Here is an 8,880-nt window from a genome sequence, read left to right on the forward strand (position 1 = left end):
AAGTTGCTGGATCTCTCCCCAATTGAGAATGTAAGAAGCATTATGGGCAGGGCCGTTAGACCACCTCGGGATTTTGACAATCTAACGTGACATTTGAATAGAATTTGGCATGATGTCCCTCTGTTGGACATCCAACAACTCTATCAACCAGAGCCAAGCTTGTATAAGGGCCAGAGGTGGACCATCTCATCCAATTTGCGATGCTCTTTCTCTTGAATAAATCATCCAGTTTTTTCTGAAACTGTAATTATTTTTCTGTCTTCACATGTATGTCACATTTACTGATTTCAGCCCTATTTGGTATTTGGATAATTCCTTTAGTACCTAAGTGTTTTTTTTTTGAGTCTATAGTATCTGACAGTTCTTTTTTTCAATATGCCTGTCTGCTGCCCATTGCCTGCTCTAACTAGTGAGTAGCAATCTGTCCTATTTCATATTGTTAGAATTAACTTTTGACACTCAATATTTACGATGCAAGCAAAATGCCACTTGACATAATGATCAATGGTACTCTGTTAGCCATTGGCACAAATGGATTGACATGATAAAGCAAGGGTCCACAGCTTTTACAAACTTTTTGAATGTGATAAATACATCTTACTGCTGTCAATACTTTTGTTAATTACAGTTTTGATCGTTTTGTTATTTTCAAGCGTACATATCAGGTGCCACGACACCTTTGAATTACTGCAAATGAACAAAGATGACCAGACTCATTTGTCTTCAGTAGAAACAACTATTGGCAAGAGAAGAAACTTGATGTCATTCAAATCTACTTTTTCATTGGTAGAGATCTTTCACTCATGGGATTAGCAGCAGAGATTAAAAAGAAGCAGCAGCAAACAGATCCAAGGCATCCATTGTTTGGAACTCGTTCTTCCATCACAACTCCTTATAATAGCATCAGCTCCTCATGTTCTTCCATCACAACTCCTTATAATAGCATCAGCTCTGGAGAACTAAGTCCCATGGTGGATTGTGGACAGCAAGATAGAAGTTGGCATCAGGCTATCATCTCCAATGATGACACCCAACAGACTGAGAACTGGAGTGATAATGTGCAAAATTAATTTGAGGAAGTGGGTTATATTGGTGGTGATGAACTTAAATTATTGCATAATGTAATTGTTTGAATGTGGGACAAAAAGGTGAGGGTCTGTGAACATTTGTTGACCCAGTATATTATTGTCTTCCTCTGATCTGGGAACCACTTAACCCTTATCAGTTGTAGGGGGTCTTACAGAGTTTAGCAAAGGATTCCATCTATTTTGCAACTTGCTGTATACACAAAGCATTTCCAAAAGTGAATATCACATTATCATAAGAAAGTGCCCTAAAGTCGAACAGGGATCAATTGAAGACCTTAAATTTGCATTTCAATCAATTTTAATTTCAACAATATTTTTGTTGTACGAGTCATATAAGACTGATTAGATTTTTAATAGCTACCTAAGGGCCAACGGTAGTAATTTAATAGTATTCTGGTAAGTTGTTTCCATTTTATGCACAATATTTTGATGACCAACCCATCCATTTTCTTCAGATTAAACAGCTTGGTAGAACACCTGGAAGCACACTATTAATCAGATATGCCAATAAAACCTGAGAAATGACATTCATTTTCTTGTAACAAAATAGACTGGCATTACTTTGCAGTTAAAAATGGAAAGCTTTACATGAATGTCCTACATGCAGTTTTTTTATACTTGTGCTCTTTGAGTTCCTGTCTTAGAATACATTAAAATATTAAAAAATGTGTAAATTAATCTTTGAAACAATCCAAACCTTTCAATGGAAACCAGGAAAGACATAGAAACATTATCATTTTTTAAAGAAAAGATCAAGGAAAGGTAATGAAAGAAACAATCAGGGAAAGTCTGCTGTACCCTTCCTGTTGTGTATCGTATTATTGTTATTCTCAATTTTTTAAAATTTGATAATGGCTATTAAAGACCACGCAGAATAGCAATTGCACATTACTAGAAGCCGCCTTTGCATTCTTCCTCCAGCACCCTGTCTTATTTGCTCTGTCCATGCACTGTTCACAGTTTATGCTCAGTGTAGAAGCCTTTAAAGTTGTAACTCTGGTCGGTCTGAGATACCGCCTAGATTTAATCCAGCTTGTCAAAGATCCTTTCTCATTCCCCTGAACTATGGCAGAAACTTTAGGTTTGTTTCCAAGTGTGTTAAAAATCTGTTTTGTCAACGTCATCTCATTTATCCTAAACTGATGACCTTAAAACTTTCGTCTTCCTGACGACAGGTGCAGGCAATATTTCTCGATTTCTGAACAGCTTTTGACTTGGTGCCAGATCGATGATTATTATCAAAATTGCTACCGTGATGGGTATCGAGTGAAATTTGTGACTGGATTGAGGATATTTTGGTAGGAAGGACTTTACATATTATCTTGGCTGGGGAGTCATCATCTGATGTAGAAGTAATCTCACATGTCTCATAGAGAAGTATGTTGTGACCTTTGCTGTTCGTGTTCATGTACATTAATGACCTTGCAGACAATATTAATAGTAAAGTCACTCTTTTCACAGATAGTGCATTTATCTAGAATAAAGTACAGTCTGAAAGAAATTGTACAAACATTCGTCAGATCTTGATAATTTTAAACTTTCTTTTAAATGTTCAGACATGTAAAATCGTGCATTTCACAAAATGAAGAAAACGCAGTGTGGTACGACCACAGTATCGGGTGTCTTGCTTGGATTAGGTCTATTCATACAATTACCTGTGTGAAGCACTTTGTAGGGATATGAAATGGAACAGTCATATAGGTAATGACTAATTTGGCAGTAATATGCAGTGCTAGATTTGTTAAAAGAAAAAGAAAAAAAATAGACTTCTTAACATATATTTATGGTAAGTAGCACTCTGTCATTTCCTTAGTTTGATTTAGACTTCTGAAAAAGTTAGAACACTTCTCTGAGCTTTTTAAAAGTGTGAATACAACATTTGTCTTATACCGCTTCAACTAGAGCAAAAGTTCTATTGTACCACACCTCAAAATCTTTGGGTCTAATTTTTTTTTGTCATCAGCGGTATACTGTCACAAATCAAGCCTTGGTTATGTGTATCGTTAGATTTTGTTTATTATTATTATCTATGTGGGGTGCATGAGCACTGCAGCTGACTGGGATTCACCTGCTGCAAGTCATAGACTGACTGCTGCTATGTTCACTGCCTGGGCCAAAAATGCTGAAAGGATGAGCTCAATGATGCTATGGAGACACTTCTGTGTTTTATTTTAATGACAATTATTGTCAGTTTTTTCCTGTTTCGTTTATAAGAAAGGAATGAGGACATAATTAGATCTTTTGAAGAGTACACAATATAAATCACAAAATGTTATTTCTGTATTAGCAAAAAATTGGACTAAGTTGTATGACAGAAACTACGATTAAATTCTTTCTGTGTTAGATTCCTGAACCTGCTGATCTTTGAGAGAGAGGGGGGGGGGGGGGATTTAATTGTATCTCCCCATGCAGCCGTAGCATTTCGGCATGTCGTACATTGGTCAGGTCATCAGTAGCTTGGAGGACTCGTATGTAGGGCATAAGCATCACACACACTTAATAATAGTCAAGCATATTTGCAACCGCAAAATATTGACTGGGCACAGGTCATAGAATCTAATATAAAACACAGGTATTTCAATATGCATGTCCAGTTACTGGAACAGTGTTATTAAGGAAGCTGTTGAGAGACAGAAGTTTTTGCTTAAATTCTGTTTGGATCTGTATTGTCCCGGGTCAAACAACAGAGGGACAGTGTTGGTGCCTTTTGACACCTGTTCTCGGTTAATATTTCACTATCAATAACATCTGAAGTCAGTCATATTTGACTGTGTCACGGCATTAATTATTATTGGCACCGTGTGTTACCTTTCTGCATATACTGTCTGTTTCCACACTGATGCAGCTTCACTCACTGAGGATGTAAAGTGCTTTGGACAGTAATGTCTTATTTAATTTGTGGCAGAAAATGATGGAATGTTCACCAATGAAATTCCTGACACGTTAAAGACATTACCCATTTGCATGGCTGTAAGTTATCTGAACATCAAACAATGGAACGTCCAGGATGTAATAATGACAATTCTATGAAAAGGATAGGTTGCTACTCACCACATAGAGGAGATTTTGAGCCACACACAGGCATAAGGAAAAGACTGCTATAGATATGAGCTTTTGGCCAAAAGGATTTCTTTTAAAGTAGAAAACACACACACATTCGAACAAGCACAACTCACACAGCAGCCTTTACCTTGCGCCACATTGTGACTTACCGTCTCCTCTATATAATGAATAGCACACCATCTTTTTCTTTATTTGGTCATCAAGCTCTCAGTAACAGGCCACAGCCTACCAAATCAGCAAAAACTTGGAATTCTACATTGAATTCGCTGAATGATAGATGGCGTGTAATGTGTACGAAAGGATCAGCAACTACCTTGACAGCTTTGTGCATCAAGAGATGTCTGGTGATTATAACAAGGGACATTGTCGAGATGTTATGTCAGGTATGAGCATGAAGTAGCACACGTGAGAAGACATCACACAATTTTGTTTTGTGACCTCTTCCACTGTGTGAAGTGTATGATCCCTTTCTGGAATTTTTCAAATAATTAATGGAAGAAAACACCAGAAGAACAGCATTATTACTTTCACCTTTATTAAATACCTTATAATTTACACCAGATGATGTACAAAATAAACTCCAAATTACTGTAACAACATAGTGCATCAGGCACACATTCATTTTCTAAGTACAACAATCATACCCCAAACTATAACAATTAAAATATTGAAGACCAACATTTAATTTTAGCTGCTACAAAATTATGTCACAGATAACAATTATTTAATTCACTTCTTAAATACAACAATTTAATTTAAAAAAGACAACAAATAACATTTTAAAGTACAATATTGAAGTTTAGCTGCTGCAAACATGCATAACAATCATCTATATTTCAACATTCTTACAAAAAAATACAACATAAAAAGGAAGAACTGATTGTAGATCATCATGGATGGGCTACGTAAAATAAATGACAAAAATCAGCAGCTGTAAAAGGCAGATTTTTTTTCCAACTACAACCAATTCCTGCATTTTACAATAGCATAAATGTATGCAGCTCTTTTTCCCCAAATTTGCTGCTTCAGATTATTAGTGTCATTATGAATTCTTTTAAGAATTAGAGGCACAAACAGATTAATAAATACAAACAAAAGCAGGAATATTCAATTTGCTCGAGGCTACTAAATGAAAGAAGAAAGGGGGATAGGGAAGAGAAAAAAGATCGCGAAAGAAAGAAATAAACTGCTGATTGTTTGCAACATTCCTAGACTCAAAACCCTAAGCAAAAGAAACAGTAATGATAGCATTGATTTAAAATCATGTCAGAAAAGACGGCAGATAATTCTAGGTGATCCTCCATAAAGCCATGGTCTCATGTTGTTAAACCCCTGCAGGATTGTTTGAGGGACAATGATTTGACATTGATTGTTAAGTCAAAAAGGCAATGCATCTTTGACTGAAGAAACAATCAAAAATATATTCTTTTAATGGAATATTTACATTGCAGTGTACTGATCTAAGAAACATACTGAAAAGAAACATGACTATGTTGAGAAATTTTCATTTTGTATTTTCTTATATTTGTAACCGCAGTACATGAAAAAAGTGACACTCGACATTTGAGTTAACTGAAAGATGAAAGATTAGGATTTCATGCCCTGCCGATCCTTGTCCCCAAACGGGGACAGCCCGCAAACAGTATTCTACCAGCCAGCTTGGACTGAAAACATAACACACGAGGATCGTGCCTGTGAGTGTAGATGGCACTCGGAATATCACGGAACACAGATACCCGAGGATGGTGTCTGTCAGAGCAGATTTCAGATGAAGCAGGAAGGCAGAGGGAGCAAATTACAGACCTGCTCCATCTGACGGTCAGTCTCAAGTAGCACTTTATAAAAGCAACGACTAATGTCACCGAAATATGCAAGGAAGACAATGATGTCCGACTGTGCAAAGAACAACTCGAGAATTTCAGCAAACTTCTGGAAAAACCTGAAGAACTAAATTGACAGAAACCTGTTCTGGATTGATAACTTACAAAATAAAACATTTTCAATCTCTGGACAAGTCACACACAAGAAAGATAATAGGCCTTTAAAAAAGAGAATACCATAATGCTGAAACATGTAAATGAGCCTGGCCAATATGCTCTACACCTCAGCAAAAGTGTCAATGAAGTGGTGCACCTTTTAGGAACTGTTAAAAAAGTGTCATTTTACATCAATAAACACAGCAATGTCAACCTGATCCTAGGAGAAAAGAGCTGATATACACTATTTACTTAAGAATGAACACTTCACCTCAACTTATCACAGCACAGGACCATAAAAAATTGAAATAATAGAGAAACACAGAGGACACTACCACACAGCTGGGGGAGAGCACAGAGAGAGAGGGAGGGTGGGAGGGGGAGGGAGAGAGAGAGAGAGAGTCTAATGACCTACTTACTCACTCTTTACTGGCAACAAGATAAGAGAGGAGGTGGTGTCATATCAAAATTGTAGAGAAAATGCACGAGAAAAAGTTTTGACAGTAGCAAATTAACATACTTGCTAGGGCTTATTTTCTGTTTTAAATATCTCTCAAATTGATCAGGTATTGGAAGTAGAAAGATAAATATTTTGAATTAAGACTTAAAGCAGGATGGAAACAGGTATCATACTGGCCTGAATATAAGCTACACTATTTCTACAAAAAATGTCCAAAAAAATTAGAGTATACTGCACACCCCATAAAAACTGGGACTTTTATGAATCATAGAAACCTCAACTGTAGTGCTTCTTAAGTTTGAAACAAAACAAAAATATCACTACAGTTTGTAAATCAATTATTGTGTATAAGGTAGCAATTCAAACATTCTCTTTGTTGATATCCCATTTAGGTAGTGACGACAGAGGGATCCAGAAAAATGTAGACATTCTCTGATAGTTATTACCTTTGGAACAAAGTGTTATATGGCTGCAATTTTGAGCGGTAGCATAATCCACTGTTTTCCCAACAGATCTTGTTGCGTGGGTTTCCATCAGATGACAATGCAGCACTGAATGAAGTACAACTATTGTTTGAGCAATGCAAGGCTGTACTGAAGTGGTACTGTAAGTACGAAAACATGATGAAGGTACAATGGCAATGGCATAATGTGTATGGAACTCAGCCACCAACATATACAATAATTAATTGTATTTGAGATAAATTTTAAGCCGACGATACTGTTTAAAATGTGCACAAGGAAAGGCCCACCGACCGAGAACATCAACCTCCAGGTTCCAGCACTGCTGTATTGCAACATTTTTCTAGATCATCTCAAAAATCTGTGTAGCAGGGTGTATGGGAAAGTGGGGTAAGCCGATCAAGTGCATGATAAATTCTGAAGGCTGCAAAGTGTAAAGTGTACATTCCAAGATTGTTTCACACTATGAATGAGGACAACCCAAATTGAAGGATGGAGCACTACGAGTGGTCTGAAGGCATGCTTCACGAAGATGAATGGTTTGCAGGGAAGGTTATCTGGCCTAACGAGGCGCAATTCAACCTGAACGGTATTGTAAACTGCCATAGCTGTGTGTACCGGGCTGCTGAAAATCCTCATATTCACATGGACAAACATGTTACTTCACTTGGTGTTAAAGTGTGGTGTGGTCCGTCATAGCGTTGTTTCTCTGACCCATTCTTCTTTGAAGGTACATAACTGGTGAGGTGCATCATTTGCTGCAAACATTGATTTTATTAGCCATCCAATAAGTGTTTGGAAATAAAAGATTTTTACCTACAAGACTGCACTCCACCTCACCACCACAGAGATGTCAGATCCTACTTAAATGAAAATCTACCTGGCCGATGGATAAGTCGAGGAGGAGCTGTCAAGTGCCCACCAAGGTCTCCAGACCTTACAATTCTCGACTTCTACCAATGGGGGACCTCGACAAACAAAGTTTACCAACAGAACCCAGCTACACTGAATGAGATATGAGAAACCATCAAGACATCCTGTGCAGCTACCACACCGGCAACACTGACAGCTGTACTTCAGTCAACAATTCAGCAGCATCAATGTTGCTTGGCTGCTAACAGGTGTCACTTTGAAAACACAAAATGATCTTCCTCCTATGCAATAATTTTGACACTATGCCATTTTGTTCCATCAATATTGACTATAAAAGAGAGTCTACATTTTTCTGGACGCCTCTGTATTACCATTCTCAAAGTTTCACTATTTTAGACAATGGGACAGGCACAGTTTTTCTCTAACTAAAGAATAAAATTTATTCTTCCCCAATGAAGCACAACATTTGAGAAAATTTTGGGATTCAGTACAGTTACGATGCAAATTTCAAACTCACAGTTATTCATCTAACAGATGTGCTTTTGAAAGGTACGGTTCAAGAAATGCTGCATGTGCAATGCCCGGGATTGTAGAGACGGCACTGTACTTTGGGAGGAGAGTGACAAAAATACTGACAGTGACAAAACAATGACTGGTAGTAAAGTTAACAGTGTCTTACATGAAAATTGCAATTGAAAGCTTTGTTTTTATGTGTAATTTATCTACAGTGTAATACAAACAAACTAGTTAAGGGTAATCACATTCTGAAAAGCTTTTGTAAATGGGTAACGTGACAAATTATTTTTCATTAAGTTTCTCTCTTTTTCGAAATTAAAAGTGCAACTTATATTCAGGCCAATTCAATGTGTATATAATTTATGATAACTATGAACAGACTTTGAAATTTGCATACATCACACCACGTATACTTAACTTATTTCACTGACCCACACAGGTGC

Source organism: Schistocerca piceifrons, chromosome 9 (genome assembly GCF_021461385.2).
Source record: "Schistocerca piceifrons isolate TAMUIC-IGC-003096 chromosome 9, iqSchPice1.1, whole genome shotgun sequence".
NCBI lineage: Eukaryota > Metazoa > Arthropoda > Insecta > Orthoptera > Acrididae > Schistocerca > Schistocerca piceifrons.